We start from the raw sequence: 12,863 nt of genomic DNA, 5'->3' as shown, positions 1-12,863 counted from the left end.
TAAAATGTGTGTGTGTGTGTGTGTGTGTGTGTGTGTTTAAAGGGAAGTGATCTAGTTAAATACTCAAACAGTAAAAGACCTGCAACTAAGTATTTGCACCATATATATATATATATATATATATATATATATATATATATATATATATATATATATATATATATATATATATATATATATATATATATATATATGAAATCTGATATAAGAGAGTTGAAATCTCGTGAAAGAAAATTACAAAGGTTTGCAAAACATTGTTAGGGTCACAAGGTCTGGATAATGAAAAGTAGGACTGATAATATTTAATATTCTGATATACCAAGTAATTATTTTCCTACAATTTCACCTACATTCGTATTTTTTTCAAATATATGCGTGGTCTGCATTCTTCCATTACATCAGTTTTTAATTGCAATGCTTCAGACTAACTCGTAATAGTTTGTTCCCATATTCCATGTTGAAGAGTGAAATATCTTCTGTTCTAATCCGATAACCAATGTTGCTATAAGTGACATGTATATAACAATACTGTAAATAAACTGAGTACAAAGAGGGGCTTAATTTTTCTTCGAGTTCAGTATATAACAAGCCTTTTGATAACTGTGCTGCTCTCCGCCTAACTGAGTAATCGTGGAAGGCATATTCTGAAAGCAACCTACCAGTATGAAAAAAACTAATTCTATACCCGCCTTACACCCAGCCAGGACCTGGTAGGAAGAGTTCATTTCTTATGGCTCGTTTGCATTAGTTTCCGCAACAAGTTTGAACTTTGTGCTGCACCACCACTGTGAATATGCAAATATAATGGTTTTACGGAAGAGTCAGTGTGTGTGTGTGTGTGTGTGTGTGTGTGTGTGTGTGTGTGTGTGTGTGTGTGTGTGTGTGTGTGTGAGAGAGAGAGAGAGAGAGAGAGAGAGAGAGAGAGAGAGAGAGAGAGACAGACAGACAGACAGACAGACAGACAGAGAATGTGTGTGTGTGTGTGTGTGTGTGTGTGTGTGTGATATATATATATATATATATATATATATATATATATATATATATATATATATATATATATATATATATATATATAAGTAAAAGATCTGGGAATCTCAGTAGAGCATTCCAGGGATCATATATATATATATATATATATATATATATATATATATATATATATATATATATATATATATATATATGAGCCTCTGTGGTACAGTGGTAGAGTGTGCGTTTTGTACACGGGTGAACCAGGGTTCGCGCCCCGCCAGGATAATAAACTTTGGGAGTGTTCACCCGGCCACGTACTGCATTGGCGGACACAAGGCGTGTTGTGGTTGAACCAGTGTCGCTTACTATTAAATATGGTTGCACCCAGTCGGCTTGCGCGGGCCGATTACACTTGGTTCACAGACTACACACACATCCAATGCCACTTCAACACTACAATTACACTTACAAGCACTTCTCACCTTACATACAATCTCTACTAGACAGCGTAAGCCACTTGGTAGAGATACCATACATTGGCTGTATCGTCCCGACTTCGGTCGGGCTGATGATGATGGTATATATATATATATATATATATATAGTGACAAAGAAGGTCAAGAAGAAAACTGTACTGATTGATATGTGTTTAATGAAGAACAAGGTCTCCATCTACTGCAGTGACATTTTTTCTTTCTTATTCTGGCTATTAACTGACTACTTAGTTTTTTTAGATTATCCGATTTAGTTCGGTGACGTATTTATTAGGTAATTCTTGATATCTCCAGATGATATAATTCAGTGTATAGAATGCTTATCAGTACTGAAAGGATAGATATAGCCTAAATAACTTTCTGTGCTATTAAACAACCATCCTAATTTGAATAAATTGTCTGGAGAGAGCAAGGGAAAGATGAAAAAAGCGACGTTATCGGATTAAGTGAATTAAAAAAAAAAAAAACTCTTATCAAAGGGGCTGGAAAAGTTCCCTGCTATCAAAACTCCTTTGCTACGGTCAATCATCTTTGGTCCCATTGACTTCCTCATATCGCAGCAACAGGTAAATGATGTATATTCCAATTTCCACTCAGTTAATGCTGATGTCCCACAAGGACCAGTCCTGGCTCCAACTCTGTTCCCCATTCATATCAATAACCTTTTGTCTGTCATCCATAATTCCTTTTACTCATATGCAGTCGACTGAACACTTCACAGTTCCTTCACAGTTAAACATCCATTCATAAAGTCTGATATATCTAACTCCCAACTCAGCACAGCAGTCTCCCTAAGTCAGAACTTATCTAGGAATGGGGACAAAATATCAATGTCCCAGTTAATACAAGAGATATCTAATATATCCAGTTTACAAGTAGACAGATTGTGACAGATTCCAATATAACCTTCAATATAACCAATATCCCCGTCTCTAAAAAGTACTGAAGTTCTTGGTGTGCCGTTTAACAATACCCTCACTTGGACCTCTCACGTTCGATCCCTTGCTAAAACCGCCTCTTAGCTGGAATATTGCTCATCCTTGTGGAGTGGATGTGAAGAAGTTGCACTAAAACAAGTGAACAAAATTCAGAACAAAGCTATATGAATAACTGATAACCCATCATTTACAAATTAACTACCTCCCCTAAATGTTGTGAGGAATGTTGCTTCCCTTTCATTAAAATACGGATATTTTTATGGCAAATGCTCGGATGAAGTTGCATCCATTGTGCAACCTCCCCACCTCTTATCCCGTGCTGCTCGGGTATCTTATAGCGCCCATGATTTGATTGTCACACTGCCGTATTGCAGAACTTCTGCCTATCAGAAGTCTTTTTTTCCCCGAACTTTTTCTCTTTAGAACTCGGTTCACCAGGTTAGTCCTCCCCCCCCCCTACTTCATCCAAACTTCAGTCTACAACAGTTCAAATTCAACTGTTAAAGAATAGTTTATGAATGGAGGACGTCTGTAATCTGGTGCGTGGATTTTTTTTTTTTCTTAATTTATGCTTTCTTCCTCTGTTCATCGTCTGTTTTAGAAAAGCTGTATCTAACTCTCCTGTTCGAAAGTCTCCTATAAGTGGAAAAAGAATTTGTGACGAGAACAGGGGTAAATTTTATAGGACGTCATGGTATTGAAGGATTCCATATGGAAGCATCAATACACATTCATTGTTAGGCATCCGGGAATGTGTGCTCTTACAGATTTCTTGCTAGTCTTTTCTTATTTAAGCCTAAAATGCTTTTTACTTTAGGTATCAGGTGTAATGATAACCATTCACATTCGATGAACATAACTGACTACTTAGATCGGTAAGCGGCTTTGCCTCCAGGAGTCCAGAGTAAAGAATATAATTAGAAACACATGGAAAAGTAATTAGGAAACTTGAAACGAAAAAGAAAAGAGAATATATATATATATATATATATATATATATATATATATATATATATATATATATATATATATATATATATATATATATATCGCTTATAAAGGCTCTCATCAACATCTCTCCCCCTACTGCTGGGCATTTATCCCCCATCTCATCGACAGATCGAGAGGCAAGTCTACACCTCTTCCCCACAAGTCGTGTTTGCTCTTCGCTGCAGAAAAGAGTCGACTTCTGGAGCTCGAGTTATTTCAATCAGTAACTGAAAGTTGTGGAGTACTACCACTAGACTTTCATAACTTTCCAGCATCGCACTCTGTTTTTCCTGCTCTCTGAGCATTCATATGCAACATTCAGACTGCACTGGAATCTTTTCCTCCCTCTAATTCTTCCTCTCTTCTGGCCTCTAGCCCACTATAGACCCCCCTCTCGTTCAGGTGAACCCCGCGGGCAATGCCACAAGGGGGCTCCTTAGAGGAGTGCTTTAACCGACTTTGGGAGTGGGGCAACAAGCTGTAGGGTTAGGGAACGGCGTGGGATACCTACTACGCCTTTTAGAAGACGGGGTATGGCTAACTGCGTCCACCTAGGCAGGAGGCCACTTTTCTTTTTTCTTTAATAATGAAAAATGTCGAGGATTAAAATAAAATCTAAAGCCAACCCAAAAGAAAGGAGAACCAAACCTAAACTCCTGGAACTTCTATCCCCCGCTAACGTATTTGCTAACTCGCTCCACGAGGCCAATGACGGTATCATAATCACCACCACCACCACAGACCAAGAGGTAGACAAGATCCTGGAGCCAGAGCTTAAAAGGAAACTAGATAAAAATGGTTTCACTCCTTTCCTCCCTCACGACTTCAAGGCCAGGCGCGCCCTCATTTTGCTACAAGGTCGAACAACTAGCCTTTGAAAACACCGATAACGACATTGCTGACGACACTGAATCCAATCAAGATAGGGCAAAAGTGCACTTTGTATACAAATTCCCCAACACTATCAGCAGGAATAACATGCTCAAAGTTTAATTCGAAACAGTCTCCATGGCTGACAAGGCAACTACACACGGCCTGAAGATGTTTCACATCTCTATTGCCGCCCACCAAATCTCAAAAGAGCGCTTCACCAAAATCATCTTCTGTATGAAATGCTACGCTATTGAAGAACATGCTACAAAACAATGCCCAAAGCCCCATGGATTCATAGTTTGCTCTGAATGCGCAAGCCAAGACCACATATGGACATCTTGTACCTCTGAAACAAACAAATGTGTAAACTGTGGGGACGCCCACAGAACACAAGCCTTCAAATACCCAAAGAGGAAGGAAAAAGTAAAGGAAAAACAACAAGAAGAATACTCTCAAGCGGCTACACTTCCCAACACAGCTTCAACGTTTTCTACTGCATCAACAATCCTTGGGAACAACAAGATTTCCAAAATTATCATCTGCGTCTTCCACGCTCACTCAGTGAATATGCTCATCCCTGGTTCATTCCAACACACCATGATAGACCTCCTTAACCTCAACAAAATTACCAACAGTTATACTACCCAACAACCCCCCATCTCAACAAACTGTCCAAAACCTGATCCCTTCAAACCAAATCACCGTAGAAACAAATGGAAATGAAAATGAAGATGAAGAAGAAAAGGCAGACACCGAGTCAGACCACAACCACACATCAGACTCTAAACAAGAAGAAGCTGATGAAGAGGAGGAAACAACAACATAATACGCCCCAGCACAAAAATCTTACAAGATCCCACTCCCACCCGAGGCTCAGGACATTACCACTGCTCACTGCGAAGCAAATAAGACCGGTACAAAACCAAAAACCACCTCCCCCCCCCCACCGCACCAGGAACATCAATAGGAAATACCCGATCCCTTAAAACAAGGCGGCACAAACGATAAAAGTCGTACAACACAACGTCCTGAATTGGAAAGGGAGACACTTAGGACTTTCCAACATATACCGAAACCTAAACGCTGACAATTTTTAACAACAGTCACGGCACACCTGATCAACAACCACTCAAAATTCCCGGATACAAGACACATACAAAAAAACTCTCTGGCTGAATCCAAGACGGCACAGCCATAGCCATTAAAAACTCCATTCCACACAAAATGTTCGACTCGTTCCTCTCTGACTTATTAGCAATAGAGATAGAAACAATCACAGGTCCTATAGTAATTTCTACACTTTACCAACCTCCAATCACAGCATACCTCCCTACCCCAGACTTTCTACAACTCTTCTGCAGACACAAACCGGTGTACATGATCGCCGACCTAAATGCACATCACCCCACACTTGGCTACAGAGACACCAACACCAAAGGCAGAGAGCTACAGCACATGATCAGACATAAAACACTGAACCACTTAGGTCCCCATTTCCCAACTTATTATGCACACAATACTGCCACTACACCAGACATAATATTAACCAACTACACAACACTTTAATTACACAAGGACCTCTACCCAACAGCGATCATGTGCCCATACTACTCACAATTTCTGCAGCCCCCATTCAAATCCCTATTCCCCCCAGACCATGCTTCAACAAAGTAAACTAGGATGCTTTCAAAGAAGATATCTCCCGAAACATGCAGGAAAACTCTATTATAGATCAAGCAACCTTGGAAGAAATAGACAGCGAGATTGAACAATGGTATGATGCAATCGACAGAGCCATTAAAAGACACATACCCACCACACGCCACAGAACACTACCGCACACACCACACAGCCAAGACACACTAAACCTCATATCTCAGTTCAACGCACTCAGAAACCATTCAATCAGACATGGTTGGACACGTCATCACTACAACAGATACAGAGAACTAAGAAACATCATACATGAAACACTCCTTGCAGACTCTAACCAGCATTGGCACAACACAATCACCCAACTTTCCATATCATAGAAATTTCCCCCCGACTTCTGGAGAAAACTCAATCAACTCTCTGACAACCTCACTCTAAATACACATTACTTCATAGATCAAAACAACACAAGACACTACACCCCAGAAGCACAAGAAATGCTACACAGAGATATATGGAGTGGAATTTTCCAAGAAGAAGATCACACTGACAACGAAACAACTCACTTGGTAACTCTATACGTCAGACACAGCCTACACAGAATCACACTACACAACAACGCAGACCCATCAAGACTCAATTCAGACCCAGTCCTCACACCACCAATCTTGCCTGAAGACATAAAGAAAATTATCACATACATGAGAAAAGCTTGCCCAGGCAGCGGTGGTTTAAATTAGACTATATTGAAAAATCTGCCTGATACAGCAATCCAGAACCTATCAAACATATATAACGCAGCCCTCTCTGCAGGTTACTTCCTAGACACATGGAAGAAAGCCACCCTAAAACTCATTCCAAAACCAGGCAAATCTCCCATACTCCCTACAAATTACAGACCAATCTCACTTCTTGATGTACCAGGGAAAATACTAGAACGAGCAATCAGTTACCGACTTCGAACCCACCTGAAACACACACAGCAATACAATAACTACCAATACGGATTTCGTCGGGAAAGAGGCACAACACAAGCATTAGCCTTCATAACTGAACAGATTGCACAAAACAAAGCAAACGGGGGGCAGTGCCACCTCATCCTGAGAGATATCACAAAAGCCTTTGACAAGGTATGGCACCTAGGCCTGAAATTCAAAATACTACAACTGGGACTCCCAGCCAACATAGAGAAGCTCCCCTGCGACTTCTTTGATGACAGAGAGGCCAGGATAAGTGTCAACCAGCACCTAGGCGCACCCTTCTCCCTGAACTGTGGCGTCCCACAGGGAAGCGTATTGTCCCCGACTCTCTTCATAACATACACAAGCGATTTCCCTCCAACACGATAAGGACTAAATATCAGTTACGCTGATGACATTACACAGATCATAGGTTACCCAGGCAAATCAAAACACATGATTAAACTAAGAACTGAAAGAGAAATATAACACATAAATGACTATGAAGAAAATTGGAGAATAAAAACCAATATTACTAAATTCATCCCCCTGGCATTAGGAAGCCGCAGAAATCCACCACTCAGTATTAACAACAAAGAAATTGAATTCCAGCTACAAGTAAAGTCCCTCGGACTCATAATCACCCCTCATGGCTACTGGAAACACGTCCAGGAGAGAGAAAAAAAAAAACAAGGAGAGCAAGCTTTAAGAAAACTATACATATTCAGACACTTGCCCATCTACATGAAAATACACTTAGTCAAAGTCATGGTACTTCCCACGCTCGACTACCCACCCATTCCCACTCATACACTCAGCAACACACAAATAAGAAAACTACAAAGAACACAAAACAAAGCATTACGATGGGGTACAGAACAGAGATTCCCTTACACATACACAACAAGACAGATACACGAGCTCACTAACACAGAAACACCAAACATACAACTACACAAACAAGCAGTTAAAGTATGAGAAACACTACACCGACAACAAAACGAAACATACAGGTCACTAATAGAGAACTCAGATCGTCACAAGATACCATAAAAACTTCCCAAGCAGCCAAGAAAAAATTCGAGAACCCCCTGACCCTCTTTACACACACACACACACACACACACACACACACACACACACACACACACACACACACACACACACACACACACAAATAGCTAGGTAGCTGAAATTACAGTATACAATGCTACATCAGTAAAAAGACAACACACTATACTATATCAACAACAAAATTGCACACCAAACCCAGAAATAAATGGAACAAACAATAAAATAAACTCAAATACACTCTTCACCATGGTGGTCGGGCCACCAGCTTTCCCCCTCCTACTTATTTCCTTTTCCTCCTCTTTCTCCTTCATCTCCTCACCCCTTCTTCCCCTCTTAAAAAAACTAAACTAAAATAAAAATAAAGGCCCTAGCATACTTGCATGCGTCGGCCTTGGTAGCTTAATGGCAGCTTTCCACGCTGCTCGATCTCTGGCGGTTTCCGTATTAAGTCCCTTGTCCCTTAGATCATATTCTATGGCCTCGTCCCAGGTCCTTCTCGGTATGCCTCTCGCAGCCCTACGCCAAACCTTCACACTTCTCACCTTCCGCACCCACCTGACATTTTCCATCCTCTCAACATGCACAAACCAGATCAATCTACCTTTCCTCATCACAACACCATACATTCCAGTCCCAGCCATCCTCTCAATTCTAAGTCATAATCCTAGCCCTCTGAGGCGTCGCGTTCACGGACGCATTACACATCTATCTAACCATTGTCATGTCTGTACGCTTGAACCTACGAATATCCTCTTCCTTTACTGCCCAGGTCTTACTCCGATACAGCATTATAATCCTAACATATGCCCGCATACAATTATCCCATAGCACGGAGGGAGAGCCCCCTCAGGGTCATGAGAGGCAACATCTCCTTGAACATCCTCCAACCACCCGTTATCCTCGCCACAGAGTTAGCTCCAGTCCCACCTCAAGCACATAACATGTTTCCCAAATAACAAAACTTTTCCACACACTTAAGAGACTCTCCATCAAGACTAATCCTTCAGGACCTGACAATATCGAAATGCTCTCCCAGACACACCGCACACGTGAAATAAGTACTGTTTCGCAGTCTGCCTATAATACCACTACATCTCTTATGTACCCACTTGTCACATATACTGCACAAGATAGAATTTTTCCCACATCTTTATGGCAAACTGCACATGTCCACAATCCAAGTGCTTTGAGAGTACCGCCACAAGTCCTAGGTATTATCAAGTTTGCGATCGCCACCAATTGAGACAATAATGTAATCGCCTGCGTCTGTATGTCTGTGTGTGTGCCTGTCTGTTACCAAAATATTTCAAAATCAAGTGGGCAAACTGTATTCAAACTATGAGGCCAGTATCCCAGGATTTGCGGCTTGACTGATCAGAGTTTTGGCGAAGCCGGGATGACGGGCCTCCGACTGCCAGAGGGTTACTGATCTAGTTTTGTTTCTTTTCTTCTTCCTCTTCTTCTTCTTCTTCTTCATCTTCTTGTCATTATTATTATTATTATTATTATTATTGTTATTATTACTATTCTTAGTATTAATTTTAGACATGAACGCAGAGAGACAGTGAAACGCGGTGGGAGAAATCCTAAGACTGGTTTTCGTTTTTTTTTTTTTTTTTTTTTTTTTTTTTTTTTTTTTTCCCGTCTGCCTTGCGAAGCGATAATGCAATCGCTTGAGTCTGTGTGTCTATCTGTCTGTTGCCAAAATATCTCAAAATCATGTGGGCAAATTGTATTCAAACTTTGTGGCAGTATCCCGGGATGTGACTTGAGAGAGAGAGAGAGAGAGAGAGAGAGAGAGAGAGAGACATAATACCAAGTGACTTTATGAGTTGAGGGCTCAGCTGGTATTATACATTCTTCACTCTCGTTCCCCTTCCTTTCGTTCACTCCCTTTCCCTCCTTTATTACTGATTGTTACTATCACTCATTCTCTCTCCGTTTCCTTTCCACTTACTAATTCCTTTTTGCTCTTTAATGCTGATTAATACTATCTCCTTTCCTTCCTAGCGTTCCTGTCCTTCATGTCTCTTCCCATTCCTCATACCTAATTATTACAAGCTCCTCTTCTCTCTCGGACTCCCTTCCTCCCACTCACTCCCTTTCCGTCCTTGTCATTGATGGGCATATACCATTTGCATATACGACCCCCTCCCATCTTGATACGCACCCATCCTCTGTGTTACCGTGTTGTGTTTGTGTTCCCGTGTGTTATGGTGCTGTCTCATCCAGGACAGTATATTGGTGTTCCCCCTGTGTTGTGTTTTCCCATTTCGTGCTGAAAGTTAATCAAATAGTGAATTTACATCTTGTCATCAAAATACGCATATGCCTGTGAATAAAGTGAGTTTATTTAGGCTCACTTGATTCGATCCTGAAACAACGCTGTTCCCAGTGTTTTATCCAAACAATAATGCCACTGGCTCGTGCCTGAGAGTGGTCTTCAAAAGCACGAGAAAACATACTCATTAACTCACTTTCTTTTTCTCTCAATTAACAGAGGAAACGGTCTTCACCAGAGCAACCTTGAAATTCTCCCAGTAAAGTCCAGCTCATTACTCTTCAGGTTATTCCAGCTGCCTCACAACTCGCTTGCCATAAATCGTTGACAGCAAGGCGTTCCCCAGTATATTACGTATTCCAGTCCGCTATTTCCATATATACTACACCCCGTACTCCTAAATGCTTGGACCCTTGCGATACAAAAACCATTTCACTGCATTCTCAGTCAGTAAAAAAAAATGTACAGACATGAGATAAAAGATGGTAACTAAGGAGCATAAGAGGCCAAAGTTGAACTAAATGACTTACCGTGTGAACAACAGGTTGTTGGTGGGATGCTGGGAGGCTCACGAAAGGCAGCAGCATAGGCGAGGATCGAACAGAGCGAAGGAGTGGAAAAAATGGCGTATGGAATGATGGCTTCGCGAGTTCGAATGTAATTACCCTGAAACAAGGGAGAGAAAATGAAGGATAAAAATAACTCTAAGACAACATAACAGACACATTCCCAGTCTCCCTTAAGACAAACTACAAGTCGCAGGAACCTGATCATAAACTTCCAACAGAGTGATATCAGTACATCATCGTCTTCGTCGTCGTCGTCATAATAGCTATACAGTATGTCGCACTAATAAATGGGCAATGACTGAAACAAAAGGGAGAAAATGAAGGACAAAACAAGCACTGGCAAAAAATAAGAATCTAGGACGCAATAACTGACACATTTCCAACCATCCCTTAAGATTAGATATGACTCACAGAAAGATCAAAAACCAAAAAGAGTGATATCGGCAGATCACAGAGAAGCCAACAAATTATTCCACTTCCCTTAGCAATTACGCTAATCAGAAGGAGAGAAAAAAAATAATGACAAAAAGGGCACACACACACACACACACACACACACACACACACACACACACACACAGCGAAGAATTAGTAGCTCACAAAAACGCAAACTAATTGTTATACACACACACACACACACACACACACACACACACACACACACACACACACACACACACACGAGTTAGTAGCTCACAAAAACATATAGTAATTGTACCTTTTCTTTCACGTGACAACCTACGAAGGAAAGCTAGAAGTAACAATCATTCATCATCATCATAATTCTAGGAGTATGTCTCAGTAATACTTGAGATAGCACCCTGAAAAAAAGGAGAGATGATAAAGCATAAAATGAGCACTAAAATAACTCTGGCCCAGTAACACACAAAGCCAACCATTCCGAGATTAGCTACAACTACAAAAGCCAGATGACAGCAAATTTCGACAAAGTGATATCAGCAGATCACAAAAACGCGGACTACGAGTAATAGTTCCTCTTCCTTCATCGGACACAGAGGAAAGTCTTAACCTTCCTGACGTGACCCGAACTGAAGATGAAAAGGTTGGTTTATATTATAGTAAGTTTATGATCTACTGAGCCTCCTCCTCCATGCCTGTGATGTCAAGAAATTACACTGAATGTCCCCCCTTGTCGGAGTTAGTTCGTGCGGGTTCCTTGTTGCATAGGTGGATGTAGTGGATGGTTGAAAATTTAGTGGTGTTTAGAGAATTACTGTATTGTTTGATACTAGTTGACTGAGTCCTGAATATGGGTATCTATTTGTCACTTACTGCCGTCATGTGTGATGCAAGACACGTTCGGTAGTTTGTTAGCAAAGCAAACCTTCATCCATTTTCTTTTTTAATTATGGTGTAAACTTCTATCAGTATCCCAGTACTTTCTTATTTTCTCTTTTTTTTTTTTTTTTGGTAACCTGTAATCTGTTTTTTGCACCTTCTCCAGTTATTCACGTTATACACTAATATTTCCCAGAATTTAGTTTTAATTTTTCACACTTAAGCATGTTTCGTTAAGTACCCTTAAAAACTGTTTCACTCTGCTCCATTTTGTTCAGCTTCTTAACCCCACTGAACAGGGTGAAGGCCGGTCAGTAAACGCGAGAGAACCATAAAGCCACACTTATCTTGCCGGCAACTGTGCTACTATTTTATGAGCTCCAACGTGCTCCTGTCCCACCTCAACTTACTCGACAGGCGGATAGTAAGTGGTATGGTAGGTGGAAATTTTGAAAACTGATTTATGAACTGATAATTCTTGTGCCATGTTTATTGAATATGTACACTATTTTTGCACTATGAATCTAGCAATTGTTAATGAACGTGTAAGCAATTTAACTGTGCCCAGTTTCTATGTCGACAATGAATATGTATGAATTTGGGAATTTGCTAAGGTTCCTTGGAACATTTCAGGACTCTGAGTCAGGCTCCTACCCGTACTTTAGTTTGATATAATTGTTCATTTAGCTGCATGCAGGTTGCTATGAAATCCTACGAAGTACGAGTACATTTCTTCTCTTTCAAAATAATGTGACAAT

Source organism: Coenobita brevimanus, chromosome 70, assembly GCF_032717465.1.
Source record: "Coenobita brevimanus isolate Jiangsu-jjx chromosome 70, ASM3271746v2, whole genome shotgun sequence".
NCBI classification, from domain to species: domain Eukaryota; kingdom Metazoa; phylum Arthropoda; class Malacostraca; order Decapoda; family Coenobitidae; genus Coenobita; species Coenobita brevimanus.
Note: the sequence above shows the minus strand (reverse complement) of the source record.